Here is a 22,655-nt window from a genome sequence, read left to right as displayed (position 1 = left end):
ATGAGTACATTTGCAGAAGAGCACCAGTTGGTGTAGAAGGAGTTAAGCAGTCCTTATTCCCTCATGTTGATTCTCCCCTGTGAGTGCCCCCTACCCTAATATTCTTTGTTACATCAGTAAACATCGTGCTGGAAACAAATATTTACTAGTATAAAGTGTTATTTGGTCTTGAGACATCAACATGGAAACTGGCACACATGCTCAGATAACAGCCTGCATTTAAACGATGAAACCGTACTTGACCCTTGCACCCATGTTTCAGGGGAACAGGAAGTATGCAAAAGAGAATACAATAGAGTATCTGCCATGAGGACTGATATATTGGCATGATAGTTTATATGCTTGCTGAAGATAGCATTTTAGAATTTTATTGCAGCTTAAAAACTGAGAAATTTATTACGGTATAAGTATCTGTGGTCTAGAGTCCACTTCATCAAATACATGTATTGTCATATTTAGTTGGTAGGTACATAAATGAGGGTGTACAGTGAGAAAATAGTAAACAGTATGGTCAGATGATTAAATGCAGAAAGTAAAATTTGTGACAATTCAATTAATTGACCATTCACAGCAGTAGTAATTAAGGGCAGGAATGGTGTACAATAATGTACCTCTTTACAGACTGAGAGGTCATAGAGAAACAAGGTATACAATTTACAACATGATTCTCTGTTTGAAGTTCAAATACTCGGAGACTGATACCATTGTTAATGGTATATAGGTTCTGGACAAGTTTGTCAACCTGAGTTTGATTTCCATATGCAAGACCTCTCAACACTGTGCTTTATTAGTGATAATAATGATGTATCTAAAAAAGGCAACAAATAAATTCCTCCTTAAGTTTCTAGTGCTTAGTCGTTCAGATAATGCTCCTTAGGTTTAGCTACTTACTGCAGCTTCTTCAAAAGAATTATTGCCATCCTATTCCATGGTTACTTATCCCCTGTAATTGGATTTAGGGATGGGAAAACTGCAGGAGGTTTCCCTAGTAAGACAACCCTAAGTATTTAATTGTGTTTCCTCCCATTTTGATTAATCATTAAATAAAAAAATCAAGAATGATTTGGGAACAGAACAAGAATCACAGAGACATAGTGAGAAAAGTCAAATAATATTCTTTATAACAATGCACTTTTTAAAAATTTGTACCAACATTAACTACATGTCTCTAATTTTGCATGAGAATATGTAAAATCAGGTAGAAGAAATTGTGTAAATAGGTAGTTTAAAAACACACTATTGCTCCTAAGAAACACTTTACAAGGGACTACACTGCATGTGTGTCTTCTAGATCTGAGTAAGTCCAGTAAAGCAGCAACTTCTGGCCTGGAAGGTCTGGCAATACGGGGTGACTCCTCAAAGAGAGGTGCCTCCAAACCCTTTTGTTCCCCTGAACTTGAGAAGGGGATCAATGCCAGACAGCATGACACAAACTGAGATTTCACTATTCTGTTTCAAGTATCCATAAGTTAAATATGAATTTGAGGCAGATGCCTATGGCTTTAGTGCTTATCCTGCAAATGCACGTGTAGGAACAGAGGCTGGCAACTATTATGTACAAGCTTACCTGTGCGTAAGGCCCATTGCATTTACTTTTGACTATAGGATTGAGCTGCATGGCAATAATCTGGAGTGCATTCTGCCTTTTCATATGCTGTAAATGGGGTGGTCAATCTACAGGTTTACAGGTGCTGTAAGCACCTTTTAAAAAAACTTTTAAATAACGTGGCTAGATTCAAGCTTTTTGGGTTGTTTAAAAAGCAAACACCATTGCACTGCTTCCCTTCTCCATAAGCTCCGATAAACAACTATCCAACCAAGTAGTCTCCTTAACTATCTCTTCGTTACTTGTGATAGATTAATGAAATATTAATAATTTGGATCCAAGGAAAGGAGGCTCCTTGAGAAATTGCAACAGTACTTCAGCAACTTCCACCCATCATCAAATGAAGACCAGACCAGTCCACACAGTAGGCTGACTTTCTGGACACCACTATCACTTAGTGCAGCACAAGCCAAACAGAAGAAGTAAGGCATCCTTTAGGGCAAAGATAGGAAATCTCAGGCTGTTGGCCAAAAGTGGCTCACTGGGCCTCTCTGTATGGCCCTTGGGACTCTCCCCAAGTTACAGCTCTCACTGGCCCTGCTTTACACCCTCCTTGAGTGTTGTTACTCACAGTTGGCCCACCCATGAGGCAGAGGGCCACCTCAGGCAGCAGAAGTGTGAGGCAACATCCCTCCCGCCTGCCCCACCACTTCTGCTGCCAGAACGCCCCCCACTTGGCAGGTTTCAGTAAGGGGGGGGGAGGTGATCCAGTGTCAGGGGTTGGCACATTCATGTTTCTCCTCAGGTGGCGAGATGGAATGGGCCCTCCTTGTCGTTACCTGACTGGAATGTGTCCTTGAACTGTGATGTTGCCTCTTGGTTGCCTGGATAAAGGAGAGAGGAGGTGGTGGTAGGGGTCTTTGTGTAGAAACTAGTCTACCCTACAAAGGTAAAATTCACATTAGTTGTTCTGTGCACCCTTGCTTCTGACCATGTTTGTTTCCCCTTTGGCCTGGCCCACAATATAGGAAGCAAAGCAAAGCCTCCGTCAACAAGTAACAGCATAAAGGAGGAGGGGCGCTCAGGTAGCAATCCTTGATGCAAGAATAGTACATGTGTTCCTATTTTAATTTGTGTAATGTTGAAAGGTATGAGAGATACTAAATTATGAATGATTAATAAAAAGTAATATCTGTGACATTGGCATTCCCAGGAATGCTTGCCTTCGCTGCTTTGTTCCCTCTAGTCCTTAATTTTGCTGCCAATCCCCGCTCCAAAATGCATTTCCCTTTAAAACAACCCCAATACACCAGGATAATAACATTGGACTACCATTCAGGGTTGTTGTATACTTTCTCCTCTCTCAGCAAGAGGCATATAACAACAGTTGCAGTTGGTTACTTTGCAGGACTGGTGTAACTCACTCTCCCAGCCACAGCCCTGCCCTCTGCAGTATGGGCATAAAGGTAAAGGTACCCTTGCCCATACGGGCCAGTCTTGACAGACTCTAGGGTTGTGCGCTCATCTCACTCTAGAGGCCGGGAGCCAGCGCTGTCCGCAGACACGGAAACACCGTTTACCTTCCCACTAGTAAGCGGTCCCTATTTATCTACTTGCACCCGAGGGTGCTTTCGAACTGCTAGGTTGGCAGGCGCTGGGACCGAGCAACGGGAGCGCACCCCGCTGCGGGGATTCGAACCGCTGACCTTTCGATCGGCAAGTCCTAGGCACTGAGGCTTTTACCCACAGCGCCACCCGTGTCCCTAGTATGGGCATAATAATGATGAATTGTCTCTATGTATGTATTGGCAGAGTGTTTTTTAAATGATTACAAACTGGGGAGGGGGGGAAAATCTAATTAAGATCCACATTAGAAATATATTGTCTTTGCTATTACCTTTTGTTTTGGTTTGACACACTACTTCCCAGTCACAGTGATACTAAAATCCTAGATAAATGAGTTGTTTTCTATGGGGCAGCAATCACTTTTCCACAGGGAAGAACAGTAGAAAATGCTTAAAAGCAAATGAAGATTTTTTCCCCCTCTAGAGTCTTCTAGGCAATTGGTCTTCTAGCCTGCTCTTTGTTTAGCTGGCAAGATTTGCTTTCCTAAATGTTAGTCATTACTATGACTTCATTTATTGGCTAAAAATACAGACAGATGGGAGAGGCTAGTTCCTCACAAAACAAAAACGCCTGCACATTTTGGCTTCATATTCCTGATTCTACAAGTGCTGGGATCTTTCATTTTTAAAAAGTAAGATTGGGAATCTGGGGATTATGGCTAATGAGGGAGCAATGCGCCCCCTTGCGGACGCCCATGGTATATACCAAAGTGTAAACATGCGTGTTCTGGGAGCAGGGATGTTACAAAACGCTTTCCAGTATGACTTCAGAGTGGGGCACCACACTCTTAATTATGGCACTATAACAAACACTGCTTTGTCTGTAATCCTACTGCGCTGACCTTGCGTCCCATGCACTATAAAGAACGGTAACTCTTATTATTTGATAAAAAGCGCTCACGCCTGCGCGGCTCCAAAAGGAGGTTTTTTGGTGTGTTTTTTGTTTAAACCCGGCTTTTCTAAAGAAGACAAAGAACACATTGGGAGTCGGTGTAAAGCCTCCACGCATGCGCTCACGGTCGTAGGGAGGTGTCTGAAAGATGAGACGGGCGGGCATTGTGCGCGTGCGTGGGAGAGCTATCTCGGGCAGCCTTTCATTGTGGGAGCAACCTTATTTCTCGAGGAGCTGGGAGGGCCCTTGCGAGCGCGCATATACGAGTTCTTCTCGGGAAGGTTCCGGAGCCTGTGCGCGCTCCCGTCGCTAGATAGGCGCGTTCTCTTTCTGTCTGTCTCTCCCTCTTTCCTGTCACTCCCCCTCCTCCCGGCTTTGGTGAGCGAGACTTTCCAGAGAGCTCTCCCTGCAGCAGCATTAGCAGCCGCAGCGCCAGGTAGGGTTTCCCAGCACGGTGCGATCTGCTCTTAGGAGAGCAGCTGCACCGAGGGCCTTCAGACTTTGCAAACCTTTGGGTGGTGGGGATGGACGGGCGGGGTGCGTTAAGCGTACAGGTGCGTGCGGTTACGCAGTGAATGCGCTTGCAGTGGCTGGAGGGAGAGGCGCCGCGCCATGCAATATAGATTTGGATCCGATGGCTTCAGTACGTGGCGTAATTCCGTTTGCATATGATGTCGGTAGATCTCTTAATGCTCTCTTCACAATTATACAACTCTCCTAATTACAGCAATTTGAACAGCATTCATCTCTTCTCCTTTAACCACACCCCTGCCTCTGAAAAGAGGAGCCCTATTGCAAAGAAATACGCACTCGCCACCTGCCAGTGCGTGTAGCAGTACAAATATGTTATTTTCCTCCCTGCTCTATTGTAGCTTTATTAGGGCTCCTTTCCATCTCTCATCATTCAGTGGAGAGGCTTGTAATCCTAATGCAAAATGGGGCAGTAGGGGTGTGTCTCTTAGGATCTCAAGGGTAGGCTTAATTGTATGTATCTCTTTATAAATATTTTGCAACAACAACATCTACTTTTATTCTTTTTTTGAAATAAATAACATTGTATAGTAATAAGTTGCTTGGAATGCAGTTTTTGCTTGTTTTTTGCAATTTGAGGCACACTTTCTTTTTTTCTTTTTAAAAAACATCCATATGTAACATTTTATTTTATCTTTTAACAAATGATCTGCTAACTTCATTTGGAATTATAGGTGAATTTTAAGGAACCCCTTTTTTGACCCTGTTAACTGTCATTTCCCCCCATCTCTTGTCTCTGATAGGTTTGGTTTCCTGCTTGGGAGACTGGTTTTGATTGTGAGGGTGATGGCGAATGATAGGCTGTTGGTGCTGCAGTAGGTGTGGATCTTGGAGAGAGAAAAAGGGTGGGCTCTCCTTCATATCAGTGGTGCCATGTTTTGCAGTCCATGTCATATTTCTAGTATTGCTTAGATAATTATGATATTGGGGAAAATAGCCTAAGAAAGCAAAATGTATTCTGTGTTAGCATTTTTTTTCCATTGTGGAAATCGGAGATAGAGTAAATGACCTGCACAGTACTCTTTTCTAAGAGCTGAGTTGCTTTGTTCCTCTATATGGGTCAGTATTATGGGATTTATATTTAGGATTCTTAATTCTTGGGTGTAACAGTAGCACAAGACTGGTGAGTTGAAAGAGAATGAAAATGACTTTCCCCCTTCTCCATGCTTATTATGTTAATAGTTACTGTTCTGAGCAGAAATATAACAGGGAGATAGATGATTCCTGATCAAGATGTGGTGGAGAGCTTGGGGGGGGGGGCGCACACAGCTTTCTAGAGAATCATAGTCACCCAAAGATTCCAGCTTGATTATTCTGTGCATTCATTGTTTTTCTCTCTGTCTCAGATGGTTTTCTCTGAGAGAAAAATGGATCTGAGTGTAATAGCAGCAGCTGGTCACGCCCCTGCTAGGCTAGAATACATGGATGCAAAGTGCAGTTCTCATTGGGTAAAGACTGTGGTATGCTCCTGTAGTTTTGGGTGGGGATAGAGAGGAAAAAACCCTTTTGTCTACCAGCAGAATTGGCATTAAAATAGATGCCTTGCTAGAATTAATATAGAAACACATTTTTATTATGGATTTTTCCCGTAATTGATGCTGCATCTTCCATTTTTTAGTGGGGATAATTGGTCATTGTAATGTGCAAATAAACTACTATATTGGTAAGTAATGCCACTGATTTGTCAGCAAGGGCTGCATGGTTAGGCTGGTGAGATCATAGAATTCTAGGGTAAAAAAGATTCCTGGGATTGTCCTTATATTTATTCAGCCTTTTAAATAGTCAGTGTATGTGCTATAACTTCCCTAATCCATGGTTGCTAATTTATAGTTCTTTAGACTGTTTAAATCATTTGCATGTGATGTCATTAATTCTTAAAACAATCCTGTATGGTAGGTTAGTTTATTGTCCCTATGCTACAGGTGGGAATTGGGGATGAGGGACTGACTGTTCTCTGAGTTCATAGCTGAGGTGAGATTTGAAGAAGGAACTTCTTGGCCACAACACCAGCTCTCTAATACATTATTTATTAAGACTTCTTTCTATTCTACTTCAGTCATGAATGAAAGCATAGCATTTGAACATACTTGGTGGTAATCCCTTTAGATGCATTGCAAAGCTTTAATTTTATGGTTATAAGAAAAGAGCTCTGTCTCTTGGATCTGGTACTGGAGTTAGCCAGATTTTGGTCTTGCATCATCCTTGCATTTCATTTAATATTTTAGAAGAAATTTAGGGAAATTCCTGCCACCAGCTAATACAGGTATTTTAGCTGGAGAAACTCTTATTTCTTGGGTTGTTTGGAACCAAGGAAAAAGCTGATGTGGCCATCAGGTTTTCCCCTAGTTCCTTCTAACTGGTGTGTCTCTGAGCATTCCAGTAGATGTATTTGTGGTTGCAGTGCCAAGAGGCAGAGACAACCTCACCTATGCATAGCAAAGCAATACTATCATGTTTATTTGGAAGGAAGTTCCACTGTGTTCAGTGAGGTCTATTACTGCTAAGTGTGTTTAGAGTTCCAACCTAATTTGCACAAGAAACTCAACTCAAGTTACCACAATACTTATGAAACATTGCTTTCAAGCGTCGTTCCTAAATACATCAAATTCAAAGACAACATGGGTTTTCCACACTTGCACCAAGTTGTTTGCATTATTTCAATGTATTATAAGTAGAAACCCATTTCCCTGTATTGCTCCCCCAAAAGCCAACAACAAGAAGGTAGATATATTGTATCTTGACTGATAGTTCCATTCCCTGTAAAGAAGAGTTCTCATAGCTCATACTTTCGAAGTAAGATAGAGGTATGTGCATGCACATAACGCCCTCCTCAATATGTCAACACCAAATTGTTTTAAACTAATTTTATCATTAAAATATATTTAAAATGCATACCGTGTGGTATGCCATTTTTATTTTGCTGATCTGCATATATTGTATCTTGTGCAGCCTATCAAATTTTAGGCCCAATATTTCTCCAAGAAAAAAACACATTTGTTTGATAGTCTCTTTGTGCTGGGGTGTGTGTGTAGATTTCATGCAGAACAGCAACACACGAAGAAATAAACCTCAAAAGCTGCTGTAGAAAATTATATAATTCACAAACTTACTCTACTTTTTTATTATGCCTGATGCATTTTTGAGTGTGAACATACTCTTGATCAGAAGCAGCTATTAAAAAACAAAACAAAACTTCATATTTCAAAAAATACTTCATAAACTTAGCAGCCTTCTCATAGCATTTACTTTTTTTGTAAAAGAGTGATCATTGCATGCTAATGTAAATGTATGCCTTGAATAATGTTCTTCTTTAAAAAAGTGTTATGTCCAGGATCTTAAAGTTGAATGGAACAGAGGGTTAAAGTATTCCATTCAGCTCAGTCAATCGAAAGTTGCATGTATATGCAGTGTTTCGTTAGATTTAAAATTGAGAGTGATACAACAAAAATTGGTGTTTCCAGTATGTTGGACATCACAGTGCTCTTATAGGAAGAGATTTGTTAGTTAGATGTTGGCAGTGTAATGCTGAAAATTCCTCTTTATGATGTGGGCATGTCCTGTAATGGTTTGTTTCTTGTCAGAAGTTACTGCTCATATCAACTTTGTTTTGAGAAAATCATTAATATTTGCACTCATAAATTATATTGAACTAACAGAATGAGAGAGCCAGTGTGGTGTAGTGGTTAAGAGCGGTAGTCTCGTAATCTGGGGAACCGGGTTCGCGTCTCCGCTCCTCCACCTGCAGCTGCTGGGTGACCTTGGGCCAGTCACACTTCTTTGAAGTCTCTCAGCCCCACTCACCTCACAGAGTGTTTGTTGTGGGGGAGGAAGGGAAAGGAGAATGTTAGCCGCTTTGAGACTCCTTAAAGGGAGTGAAAGGCGGGATATCAAATCCAAACTCTTCTTCTTCTTCTTCTTCTTCTTCTACGAGTCCTTTTGGTGTCTAAGAGACTTATACAGTGGTGCCTTGCAAGACGAAATTAATCCGTTCCGCGAGTCTCTTCGTCTTGCGGTTTTTTCGTCTTGCAAAGCACGGCTATTAGCGGCTTAGCGGCTATTAGTGGCTTAGCGGCTATTAACAGCTTAGCGGCTTTAAGAAAAAGGAAACAAACTCGCAAGAACTCGCAAGACGTTTTGTCTTGCGAAGCAAGCCCATAGGGAAATTCGTCTTGCGAAACAGCTCAAAAAACACAAAACCCTTTCGTCTAGCGAGTTTTTTGTCTTGCGAGGCATTCGTCTTGCGGGGCACCACTGTACTGCCATCTATCACCCACTGGATTGAAGATCTCACTGCCCTTTCTGTATTTGAACACGTGGCTTGTAATAATTAGTTTAGATACCTGTTTGGACTGTCTTTATTAATTCTGTACATATAATTACTGTACATATAAACCAGGATTGATGGGATATACTTATTGTTATTATCAGCTGGCAGTGGTTTTTTTTAATTATTAGGTTTTATTTACTTTTCATCTCTCTGCTATATTTGTAAATATAAGAATGTCTTTAAAAAAACCTAACCTGCCTCCTTAAATCAGCATTGACAGTTTCATTAATTCTGTAGTGGGTGTGCCAACTCAGTGGGTTGTAGCCAGCTATGTTCTACTCAGAGTAGACCCAATGAAATTACTAGACCAAAGTTAATAATGACCATTAATTTAAATAGTTCTATTCTATGTTGGATGCAACCTGGTATAAGCCATTGTTTCTGTTATCAAGACATGTCTTCAGAGACTCCTACTTATTCTTAAAAAGAGAAGAGAACCTTTTAGTTATCTGTAAAGATTATTGTGATGGGAAGGAACCTTAGGTGGTAGAGTCCATGTTGGGATGTAGAAAGTCCTAGGTCCATTCCCTAGTATCTCCAGCTAAAATATCTGGTAGGAGGTCATGTAGAAGATCTATCTGCTTAAGACCTGGACAGTTGCTGGATGAACAAATCTGAGTTGACAGGTAGCTACCATGTGGAAGAGAGCAATGGTTTTAAGCAACAGCAGAGACCTTGAACATGTAGATCTTCAGTGTGTCTCCTGAATGAGGAGCTTTTTATCTTTTAGAAAGAAGCTTCTAAGAAAGTCATTACAAGAACCTTTTATGCAATCTCCTTCGGGAGTTTGCTCCAAGCTTGCATTTTATCCTAAGATCCAAAAGCCACAACTGGTCTTAAACTGTAAACTCTAAAACTCATGCAAGGAGGTTGAAAAGGAAAAATGGGCCTAGAATTATTTGTTTTAGAAGAACTTGCTGTATAAATTTCTTCCTATCACTGTAAAAACTACTTCATTCTGTAGAAGAAACATGGTTCTGAACTAAAGGAGGAGGAATACTAGACTCTTAATTCAGCACTTTAAGGGTAAACTGTATAGTTTTAGAAGGCACTATGGATCCAAAGACAAAACCGGTGGTTATAAAATGATAGTTAGAAAATGCTCAGTCATTGATTCAAGTGAACAAATTTGGCAGTCCTAGACTTGTATATGGATCAGAATGCAGCTATTAATTAAACTGCACACTTCTTCAAATTTTGCCTTTCAGTTTTAGTTAAAAATGCATAGAAAGATGTGTCTTTTCTGGGGAAATGCATTGAGAAGTATAAAAAACGCATGTGTACATTTTATACATTAAAAAAAAAACAGAACAGGAAAGACTTACTGAATGTATTGAGTGGATGTGAAACTGATACAGAATGGAAGTATCTGCCTATTCCTATTTGTGCATCCTGCTTCATTTTTAAAAATTCTTATAGCTTATAACAAGGATGCTAAATAGCATAAAACACTGGAGTTACTACATGTTATAAAACAAATGAGAACACGTGTTCTGCGGTCTGCAAGGTTGTAGGAAAATGTTTGTTTACCGTATATATAGTGTCCTCAAGGAAAAAAGTTCTTCGGGTGAATACATTCCTGGCAATAATTCTGATCTTTTTAAATTTAACACTTTTAATGCTGTGCATCAACTTTTGACATATAGATATGTCCAGTTGTATTCCATTTGCATGCTGGCTGATCTGATGTTCAGCCCACACCATTACCAAGAACACAAAGGAAAAAATCTTATTTAAATTTTGAGGTATTTCTACCCCACCCTTTAATAAAATTGGCTTACAAAATGTAAAAAACACAATAAAACAAATTAAAAGCATATGGAGCTGTATTAAAACCAGTAAATCACTAGAAGCAGCATAAAAACGACAAATCCAGTTAACGGGTCAAATTGAATTGCAAAGGCTGAGAAAATAAATATCTATCTTGTTTGGTGCTGAAATGAGTTTTCAGTGGTGGTGCCCTGATTTTATAATGCTATTCCTGGGAAGGCCCTTTCTCTGGTAGCCATCTGCACCTCAAGTGGTAGAAGAACTTAAAGAGACTTGCCTAGTGTACGTACAGGAACATGTTAATACAATCCTTTGGGTATCCTAGTGCCAAGCCATGAAGGCTAAAAACTAACACTTGAGAACTGAACATGGAAATGAATTGAGAATCTGTGCAGTTGATGGAGCACTAGTATAATTTTATAATGCCTGGTCTTTGTTATTTAGCAGCTATTGTATAAACTAACTTCTGTTTCTGAACTGTCTTCAGAGGCAACCCAATGTATACTAGATAACCGTAGTTTAACCTGGCCATCACCGGAGCATGAGACCTGAGACCTGGCTTTCTCAGTTCAGATAGGTATTCAGCTGACAAAGCAGCTTAAGCTTCTAGAAGGTGCTTTCTGCCAATATGGAAATGTGATTGAGATGGTTTAAGAAGCACTCTGAGACTGCAGGCCTATTCCTTTGGAGAGAGTACAACTCTGTCCAAAACAGGATGAACATCATTTACCTGAGCAGATTTGCACCTATGTATTCTTTGTCTTCATTCTGCCAGTTTCTATTCTCAACCATCAGTTATGCTTGGTGTTATCTGCATATTGATGGTACCTAACTCTAAATCTTCTTGTGTTCTCTTTGCTGATACTGTCCAAGTCCAGTAAATAATTTCCTACACTCCACTGCCAGAAATACCGGTATATCTTTAGAAAGGCTTTGGAACAAAGTCTTACTTGCTTAACCTGAGAAAATGAACCTTGGACCATGCAGCTCTTAATGGTCCAAGACATAGAAAGAGCAACATCTTTTCCAGCCTGAGGTGACATCAAAGGACAAAAACAAATCTGTGTGTTGGCATAAAAGTTGAGCATTTGGGAGCTCACATAATTCCTTTCTGTGGCTTCATTCCCAGAGACTACAGCAGTGGAGTATTGAGAAGCAGAGTGATATATTATTTCACAGCATTACAGGAGGGATACTGTTGCTTGTTTATGGAGAGCATAAAATCAAGGGACAATGTAGAGGACCTCCCTCCTTCAATTAATGTAACTGTACCAGACTCTGGAAAAGCACCCACATGTGATATTAACCCTCACTTCACTTCTGCAGCCAGATACTATTTTACCAAATTTGACAACTTACTGAGCAGTATTGAAATTTTCTGAATATTTATAGATTTCATGGGGAATCTGTGCTGGACTACAACTTCATCATCCCTGACCATTGGGCTTGATGGCCGTTGATAGCCCCAAAACATCTGAAGACCTAGGTTAGCCCCCCCCCCCAATGAATGGTGCTAGTCCATGGGGCATTTCCTGGACATGGCTAGCTCCAGATTTTGTGGCTCTTGGGCAAAGGATCTGCAGTGAACCCCTGTCCTCATAGCTTGCCTGTCTCCGATGCCAATGATTGTAGTGGCAGTAGGCTTACTGACTCTATTAGGAGGCAAGATTTAATTGTTTTGCAGCTGTCGTACCAACCCTTCTTCAGCCCCAGTCTCCATCACTTCTGAAAACCCGTACTAGTGTTCAAAGTAACTTCAAAACACACCAGCTTTTCTTCTGGTACTTCCATTCTGCTGCTGCTGCTGTGTGTGTGCTTGCACTCATGTGAGAGCTGGATTGAGGTGCTGCTGGATGACTGCAAGGAGGAGCAACCACCACTGTTCTGTGGATGTAGTGCATGGCAGCAGCATTTGCTGTTCTACAACCTGTCCAGTTCTGTCTGGCTTTGTGTGTTTGAGAACATACACAAGGCGAGTAGAGAAGCTGGTAGGCTAGCTGCAGGTAAGTGTGTGTGTTTCTTTACAACTACTTTGTTCCACCTCTGCTCAAGGTGGCCTGTTGAGCAGGAGCAGTGGTTTCCCCACTGTTTACGGGGCTAGAGTCCTGCTGTCAGCAGTTGATGTTGAGCTATCGTAGGTACCTCACAAAGCAGCCTACTACTGATCCTGATCTTGATAGAATTCTGCTTTGTCCCAGTGCCCAGACTCGGATAATAGTAACCGAGAGAAGCTTTTCTCTCCTGTTGCAAGTTGGAAAGTATTTACCGTATTTTTCACCCCATAGGGCGCACCGGCCCATAGGATGCACCTAGGGGGGTTTTTTTTGGGGGGGGGAATAAAGAAAAAAAAAATTTCTCCCCCAGGCACGGGGCTGGGGCGGGGGAATCCGGAGCTTCCCCCGACCGCAGCCCCCAGAACAGGCTGCTATCCGCAAGCCTCAGGAGCCCGGCGGGAACTCCCGCCGGTCTCCCCAGGCTTGCGGATATCTGCCGGAAGCCCGGGGCGCGCTCCGCTGTGCTCCCCGGGTTTCAGGCTGCAGGCTGCTGTCCGCGAGCCTTGGGAGCCCAGCGAGAACTCCCACGGGCTCCCAAGGCTTGCGGATAGCTTCCTGAAACCTGGAGAGCGAGAGGGGTCAGTGCGCACTGACCCCTCTCGCTCTCCAGGCTTCAGCGAAAGCCTCATTCGCCCCATAGGATGCACACACATTTTCCCTTCATTTTTTGAGGGGGAAAAGTGCGTCCTATAGGGCGGAAAATACGGTACTTCTTGCATTCAAGTATCCACCATCCTGCTGTATAGGGAGAATTGCCAGCTGGGTAAGTGTGTGGCTGACATGGAGTTCTGATATTGAAATTGGGTCTTTCATTTTTTCCCTCCAATTAAGGGAGCATGGAAGGAGGGCATGTGACTGTCCAGGAAGAATATACTGAAGATAAAGTATATTTTGTGGCAGCTATGACATAGAGGAGGAATTTCAGTGTTGTTGCATGGATTTAGTCTGAGGAACTGATCCAGCTGTAGACGTTAGGTTCCTTAGCCTGTGACTGCAATAATTTGCTACAACCCACACATAATTCTGTGGCTAAGGGAAATAAAATCCTTTAAAAAACAAACAAACCAAAACAGCAGATGTGTATTGTGCTCTGTAGCGAGGAAAGTACTTAAGGTGTAGCATTTAAATAACTTCAGCATTTCAGGCATTATGTCCTGCAGCCTTTGATAGAGACTCCATTAAGAGGATGGAAAGCAGAGAGGCCTTCATTTCAAAGGCTATTCAGCTAAGTGCAGGCCGTTTGTGTGTGGTTTTTTTTTCCTTCTGAAAGCCTGCATTCATTGACAACAAGCATCCAAGAAGCAAACTGTCCGTTGACTTTTCACAGAAAAATGCAAGTATTACTGATGGAGTATATTATAAGTACATCTAAGTTTGGGACTCACTTTTAGCGATACTGCTGCTATAAAGAACTATTTTAAAAATTATAGCAAGCGGTTTCTCTTTCTTCACTTGGAATATGGGCAGTGGTTTGAAAATTACTTGTTTTTATGATGAAACTATTATGTAGGACTTGGGGTTCACCACACAACCACAGGGGCATTGTTCAGATTTGTGTGTCCTAAGAATCTTCATTCTATTTATTTAAGTTCCTATAATGGCACACAAAAATGTCTGATTCAGAACTTAATAGAGTAGAATTTCAGCATTTTGGTGCTGAGGAAAGAAAGAACAAAGAGAGAGTCAGTGCCAAAAAAGAAGAAGCAAAGCTTCAAAATGAGTTTTGAAATGGAAGAAGCTGTGGTTGTTTCAATGAGGTTTCACTGAAGAAAGCCAGTCTTCAAGACAATGAATTATGTCTTTGTGGGAAAGGTGTGGTAGGAGATATCACTTTACATCTCCTGAGGTGTAAAGTGAACTTCAACTGCTCACTGACTGATGAGCCCCTTTGCATGGTGGCTTGGTAGGCATGCTTACTTTCAAACATACACCTAAAGTGAGACAGGAAGAGTTCTTTTTTTGAGGCGAGAAATACACATAAACTGGTCCCCTGCATGGAGCATCTTATGTTCACACATCTTGGATATGTGTTCAAATGAAGTTGTGTGTGTACATTGCAGAAGACTGTCAACTGGTTAAGTGTGTGAACTAGAACTGAGGACTAATAATGAAAACAGAATCCTGTACTTATCCTTGGATTGGATTTAAGCATTTGGTGATATGCTTAAACTCTCTCTCTTTCAGGGAACACAGAAGGAGGGCATGTGACTGATGTGAGCGTGGGATTTCAAGGTTTAATTCCAAAGGTTCTAGGCTGAAGACATCACATATATATTGCAGCTATGCAAGTGGAAGAAAGTGTTCTGCCTTGAGTATAGCCAGTACCTTAGATGCTGTGAGAAGTGGGACAGGGAACTGCCATAGGAAAATAGAAGGGGAATTAACTTGGGCATGTGAGCCTGGTGAAATAAGATGACAGATTGCCTAAAGCAAAAGTGGCAATACTCTGGCTGTGTTCACATATTTAGAGGTGTGGTGGTCTGGGGTTGTGGGAGGTCGCAGAGCCTGCAGCAAAGTCCCTGTCATCAATGACCATCCAATCAGCACTAAAAGGTTGCTTTTTAGCCACAGAGATGTATTTTCACCCTTTGTGCTGATGGGAGCCAGTCAGAGTAAAAGGTGAGTCAGTGACAGGATTGGCTCCTAGCTAGGGTCACTCTGAGGAAGGCACACAGGAATAATACAGAGGAGTTGTTCTGTATGCTCCAAAGCTAAATGTTTAGGAACACTGAAAACACAAGGTGCTTCAGTTTCAAAATAATGGTTTGCAAGTTCTGTTACATACGTTGGAACCTGAAGGAAAAGACAGTTGATGTCACTCCAAAAAAAGATATTTCAGCATTCCAATTTATTTACACAGAAAATAGCAACTCTAGCTGAAAGGCAACACATGGAGATCTGTATTGATCATTGTAATGTGTCCCTAATTATTATTGTATAATTATAAGACTCTTGTATAATCTTTTTAAAAAATCTGTGTATTGATTTTGTATGATATTGAACAAACCTAAGTGCATAATCTCCCCTCCCACCTTTTAATTATTGTATTATTAGAAGGGTGTGTGGCTGTGGGGGGGTGTAGTTGTGACTCATGAAGGGACCCTGAATTTCTGAACTTGCCACTACACTACTGCACATAAGATATAGTTTGAAACATGTTATAGATTACCAGTAATGCAGTTCAGAAGTGCCCACCCTACTCCTCTTTGCTGAGTGGGGAGGAAATAAGCCACAGTTTAGTGTTATATGTGAATCAACATTTGCAGTTCATTTCTCTCCATGTGCTGATTTGCACATGATGTTACGCCATTGCTGTAGTTTGCTTATTTCCAACTTGACAAAGGGAGGAGCAAGGGGGGAGCTGTTTGAACAGTTCCTCCTTGTTGATGTCATTGGATAAAAAGCGCTGTATAAGGGCAAAGGATTTCATTATCTCAAAAGTGTTGAAACTCTCAATCTATAGGTTCAACAGGATGAATGAAAGGGACTAAGGCTACCCTAGACTCCCCGCCTTCTATGTATATATTTCATGGAAGTCACAGCACAGGTTGTTAGTTTACGATGCAAGGGAGAGAAGCGGAGGTGACCAAAACAATGAATGTCACCCTTTGTTTGCCCTTCCCATTATGTGGTCTTCTGTGCTGCCACCAAGTAAATGGTTGTGTCCCCCCCCCCCGGACTACCTTACTTAAAAGAGTACTTTATATTAGGGGCAGGGAACCTGTGGCCCAATGGATGTTGCTAGACTACATCTCCCATCATCCCAGATGCTGTATGGAAATAGAAATATGAGAGTTGAAGTCCAACAATATCTGGAGGGCCCCCGGGCCCCCAAACGTGTTATAACTTTGGTGTTTCTTGTAGACTTTTTGCTGACCAAGCTGGACTGGATAGAGTGCAGCTTGGATGTGAGTTGAAAATCAAGGAATTGGGCCAAGGCTAAATCTCCATTAAATTTAGTTTTTACTAAAGGCGTCGAAAGGCAGTAGTTATTATAATGGTGCTTCTAGGGGGGAAACAAGGTTTCAAAGCTGCGTTAGCAGTTAAGCAACTAGGATATGAAAGTAACATGGTAAAACACATCCATTTAAATCTTGCCTACAAAGTTTTCCTACTTAAGCAAAGTTTACTTCAGCTCATCCTAATTCTGTGGCAAGGCAGTTTCCAGACTTCTTGTTTAGATCAGCTTCTTTTATCTCTGTAATCTGGGTCTTATGCAACTCTCAGCATCCTGGCTTTTTCCAGTTTTAATCTTTTTGAATGGACTTCCTACCTGCTTGTCAGTTTCACTTATAAGCAATATTCCATTCAATCAGTAGTGCAATAGAGTATTGCTAAATTTCTAATTTGAATAAGGTTTCTCTTTGTAGTTTACCTTCCATGATCTTTTTGACACCCGCCCCCCACCTGGAACAGCTTCTAAATTCCAAATGACCCAATACTTAAACAGAAGGCAACCATTTTATAACTAAACACAAAATGGCTGAAGTTTAGTTTTCTTCACACACATTTGGAATCAAAGGAAACATAGGGTTGTATTCAACCAAATCCTACTCAGAATAGACCCATAGAAACCAATGAACCTAAGTTAGTAATGTCCTTTATTTTCAGTGATTCTACTCTCAGTAGGAGTACTATTAAACACCTCACATAAATTGTGTCAGTTTAAAAATTAATTATAACAAAATAAATTGCCAGGTAATCTTAGTAAAGTGCTTATCTGAGTTGTTTGTACCAACTCTGCCATGAAGCTCTATTTTTATATTAAACTATATTATAAAAATAGTTCCTTTGACAATGATCTATGCCTATGGCAGAGTTAAGTAATGTGCAGCCACTCAGTCTGAATGTAGGACATGAAATCATGGTGCAGCTGTCATGTAGAGGGAAAATGGCAATTTTCTAAACTTTATAGTTGCACAGCTAAATATAATAGGCCAAAATGATAAAAGAAGGAAATTAAAAATCCTTGAGGCTAATTCTGCCCTGAAGGACAGGATAGAAATTTAATAAATAAGTATTTTTTAATTTTGCTGATCCTTGCATAATCTGCTTTAAAAATGCTGCCAATTTCCAGAGAGATCTTGACCTTGTTTTAAAGTCCAAACTTAGAAGTCCTTTTATAATTAAACTTGCTTTTCTACTCTAAGATGCCTGACAAAAACTGATTTCGTGAGTGTAGTGATTTGATGCAAATAAGTGAATTCCCTTTTCCTCTGCCCCATTCTCATGGAGGAACCAGTTGATTCCAGCTACCATTTTATTGACATTTAGTGAGTCATATGATCCTATGTGCAACCATGAATGAATCTTCAGTAACATGAGATTTCAGAGAAACATTATTTTGGGCTGGCTCTAAAGTAGATTGTGCGTTCATGCTTACAGCATGTGTATCTATAAATGGTTTTTCCATTCTAAATATAAAGCTTATTTCATAACATTTTTGAGAAGTTGAATTATATACCAAAAGTCTAGTAGCCCCCTCTGCTGAGTAAATGTCACACTTGCTTGGACCACTGATATGATGTGCCTGACCAAATACAAATCAGTGGCCTATTCAAGGGACTACCTTTCATGCAGGGTAGGTAGAGATTAGGGTGGCAATGAGCAGATCCACATCATACATTTAAAGCACATTCACATTCAGCATATAACCTTCCCCTAAAGAATTCTGGGAGGTTTACCTCGCATGTTTACCTCGCATGTGCCGGTTCACTCCAGCAGAGATACTTCTGTGGGTCGGATTGTATGCGCACGTGAATGCGTGCCCCCGCGATTTCCGGCGCCTGCACAGCCATGATTATCAGCGCCACGGAAGCGAGTCCCTGCTCTGCGCTGTGCCAGTTTAGCGCAGCGTGCGGGGACTTTCCAAGTGGGCGGCTCGGTTTGGGGGCGGCTTGTGGGCTGGCTAAACAACCCCCGTGGGCCGCTTGTGGTCCATGGGCCTTAGTTTGCCTACTCCTGCCCCAAAGCCTTTGAGATAAAATTATGTCTTATTTGGTGATTCCTTATCCTGCAATCTCCAGCCCTTTCACGTAGTAGTACAGTACATATCCAGTTCCACAGCAGGAATAGGAAATGGAATGTCACAGGGATAGGCTAGAAAAAGGGATTCTTTAAAAAAGAAGCTTTTTATTTTCTCTTTCCTCCAAAGAGCTCAGGGCAGCATGCATGGTATTTCCGTCCTCATTTTATTCTTACAATCGTGTGATGAAGTCAGTCCAGGAGATTGGCCCAATAAACTTATGGCTGAGCAGAGATTTGAATAGAGGCCTCTCTGGTCCCTACTCTTCCGCTACTAGTAAGGAGTTGTAGAGCAGAGCTAGAACCAATACCGGACTAAATTAGTGCTGATTAATCCCAAGAGACATGTATTGACCATCTTTAATGGGAAACAAAGAACAGCTTTTAGAATGTTCATTCCCATGCCAGGCCTCTTCATCAGTTATCTATGCCCCATTGTAGTCTTCACAGATCACTTCAACTGTAGAAAGTTAAATGCGTAAAGACAATATAATGTGGTTACTTTTAGTAATAAAGGGATATTCTCAATAATTCTGTCTAACAAACAAAGCAAAAACAATCTGTTTCTTAGATATATTTTTTTCTTTAGGCAAAATTATCCCTTTCCCAAATAGCAGTTTCTTCCTCCTGCCGGAACTAATGTGCAAACGAAGGGGAAAAGCAATAGGCTTTTGGAGCAGAACATTGCAATATCATCTGGAATGGCTCAAGTCATACGCTGCCATAAGCATTATGGAAGCATGGTTGTGACTCTGCTCCAACTAAAGTCTAGATTGGCATTCTAGTATTTTTTTAGTGGGTTTCTATCCTGCTTTTTTGAACCGAGTTCTCAAAGTGGCTTACAATGTAACAAAATGCAGTTAATACATTAAAAGCTCCACACCTTTGGGGGTGGGGAGAACCAGTCTGGCTGATATCTTCACCCCCTTTCTATCCATATGTTGATCTTTAAGTTGTTTGTAATAAAATGGACAATGCTCCTAATAAAAGAAGACCCACGGAACCAGAAGCAATGCACCTTAAATCAGTGTGTCAAGTTGATAGCTTAAATGAACAATTATTGCCTTATTCTGCCATTAAAAAAATGCAATTCTGGAAAATAGATGTAGGTTAGGGGTAAGGCAGTTCAAATGATGTTTGCAGAAGCCTCACAAGCTATATATTAAACTAAGAATTAGATTTTTTTAATATTCAAGAAAGAAAACTCAGAATCTCAAGAAGTCATTTCATGCTAGAATGCCAATTCACACAAAGTGTAATGAGCATCTCTAATTCTTCCAACTGCCTGTAATAAAATTACAGCATGCAAGTGCATGTGTAGTTTGGTTTTTTTTAAATGAATTGGGAGCACTAAATTAGTTCAGTGCTGATCATTCCTCAGTGCTATTGAGTACCAGCATTTTGCATCCACATTTGGCCTGTCATATGCACAGAATTGTCCCATGAAAATTATAGCATACCATATTATGTTTATTATAATGCCACATGAGCTAGGAATAATGGTTAACTATGAGAAGGTGCTCAGATCCGGCTAAAGTTGGTTATGATTGAATAAGGCTGCAGATTGTTCTCAAAGGCTTCGTACACTGTATTCACCTCACAGAGCTACAATTCCCAATGTGTTTAACCTATAGTTCCCAAGATTCTTCGGAGGAAGTCATGTGCTTTAAATATACAGTACATGGTGAACATGTGAAATAGGCCCAGTCTGAAAACAACTGTTTTCTGGAGGCATTGCACTTGAAAGTTGAGATGGACAAATCTGACAGTTTCTGATCTGTCAGGTTTTGTGGGTTTTTTTGCATGTTTTTACCTATAATTTCATGCTACTTCTGCATTAATCCTCTCAAATTGCATATTTATGTTTGTATGTGTTCTCAAAGTACATATTTAAATATATATTCTGAGATAATTTTTAAATTGCTGAGGTGCATTGCAATGTTTGGAGAAGTGTAAAATCCAATAGATTGCTGAATTCTGATCCACACAGTAGTCTGAGATACTATATTTCTTATAATAATGTATGAAAACTGAATTTTTCTAGCATTCATATCTCAGAGGGGGAGCATGTCCTCACTTCATTGTAATGAAAATGTTTTGTGTGCATCTAATTCTTGCTGACTGGTCGTCATGACTGGTTGCTTGCATTATGTAGGCTTCCCCCCCTCGCTTAGTGTTTTTGTGTTTTGTTCTATAAATTTCCAGTAATACAACTGTCTTGAGTGATTAATTATAATAAAGGGTGATCTGGAAGATTGACAGATGATCAGCTAGACAATTAAATTATTCATTTGTATGTGCAGAGCACACAGTGGTGGGAGGCAGTAGTTGATGTATAGGAGCATATTTCAGAGCTGTATGCATTCCCACACAAAATATAACTGCTATCTTGTAATTCAGATTTGGCCTTAAAGTACAACTATCAGTGTGCTTCCCTTGTTTGTGTATAAAATAACCACACACTCTAGTCTGTTCTATTTGAAGCCTAATTTCAGTGAGGGGAGAGGATCCAGTGGTACCAGGAAAGGCCCATGTGGGCATAACTGCACTCACAGGTCCTAGAATGGAAATTGCACTCTGTGAGTATAACTTTCACTATCTGAGGGCCAAACTATTTGTTGTTATTGTTTAGACGTTTAGTTGTGTCCGACTCTTCGTGACTGCATAGACCAGAGCACGGCAGGCACTCCTGTCTTCCGCTGCTTCCCGCAGCTTGGTCAAACTCATGTTTGTAGCTTCGAGAACACTGTCCAACCATCTCGTCCTCTGTCGTCGCTTTCTCCTTGTGCCCTCAATCTTTCCCAACATCAGGGTCTTTTCCAGGGAGTCTTCTCTTCTCATGAGGTGGCCAAAGTATTGGAGCCTCAGCTTCACGATCTGTGCTTCCAGTAGCACTCACTCCTTAAGAATGGATAGGTTTGATCTTCTTGCAGTCCATGGGACTCTCAAGAGTCTCCTCCATAATACAAAAGCATCAATTCTTCAGCGATCAACCTTCTTTATGGTCCAGCTCTCACTTCCATACATCACTACTGGGAAAACTGTAGCTTTAACTATACGGGCCTTTGTTGGCAAGGTGAGATCTCTGCTTTTTAAGATGCTGTCTAGGTTTGTCGTCGCTTTTCTCCAAAGAAGCAGGCGTCTTTTAATTTCGTGACTGCTGTCACCATCTGCAGTGATCATGGAGCCCAAGAAAGTAAAATCTCTCACTGCCTCCATTTCTTCCGCTTCTGTTTGCCAGGAGGAGATGGGACCAGTGGCCATAATCTTAGTTTTTTTGATGCTAAACTATATGTGATGCTAAATGTGTAGAAATGTGTTAAGTACTAGGTGCTGTGCCTTTGCTTGCCAACTCTACCTTACCCCCAACCCTCCTCAAAGCCATTTACCCTTCTCCATACTTCTCGCCAAACCTACCACCTTCCTTTGCCCCTTGCAAAGATAACCCAGCAAGCCCAAGCTTACTGTGACAGCCACCTGATTTTCTCCACACTCATACCCTTGCATTTCTAACCTCTGCTGTGGTGATTTCCCTAACACCAGCATCCAGGAATATAGCTAGGACTGGCTAGAGGCAGCAGGAGAACATGACAGTGGAATGTATTTGGGAGCAGGTGTGTCTATGTGTGTGGAAAGGAGATTGTTGCTGTGGCCCCAGTGCTTGCTATTTGCACTAGAAAAACCTATAGGGTGAATAGGGTCTCTCTCAGACCATGAAATTGTTGGGATACTGCCAGGGAGATATAGTCCATCATGGCCCCAAGCCGGCTGCCGGACGATCCATCGACCTCCTGTAGACAGGCAATATCAGCAATTAGCGACACGAGTTTCCTGGAAATTCCTAGCCACATTCCAGGGTTCGTGCACACTCTTTATCAGCAGAAGC

The 22,655-nt window shown here is 41.2% G+C and overlaps 1 protein-coding gene across 11 annotated transcripts in view; it reads left to right on the top strand.

Moving 5' to 3' along the window:
• Window positions 1-22,655, top strand: part of MAPT (microtubule associated protein tau) — an 81,339-nt gene that overhangs the window by 9,403 nt on the left and 49,281 nt on the right. The window contains exon 1 of one of the 11 annotated variants that reach the window (XM_081167210.1): window positions 4,130-4,499. The exons of 6 other annotated variants lie outside the window; for them this stretch is intronic. The gene's annotated coding sequence lies outside the window, so the exon portion shown is untranslated. Of the gene's footprint in view, window positions 1-4,129; window positions 4,500-6,133; window positions 6,258-22,655 lie in introns of those variants that run through there. 4 more of the 11 variants (XM_081167212.1, XM_081167199.1, XM_081167211.1 and 1 more) reach the window with 4 other exon arrangements.

This window comes from Podarcis bocagei (genome assembly GCF_964188305.1).
Source record: "Podarcis bocagei genome assembly, chromosome: 13".
Taxonomy (NCBI): domain Eukaryota; kingdom Metazoa; phylum Chordata; class Lepidosauria; order Squamata; family Lacertidae; genus Podarcis; species Podarcis bocagei.
This window is presented reverse-complemented; position numbering and strand designations above follow the sequence as displayed.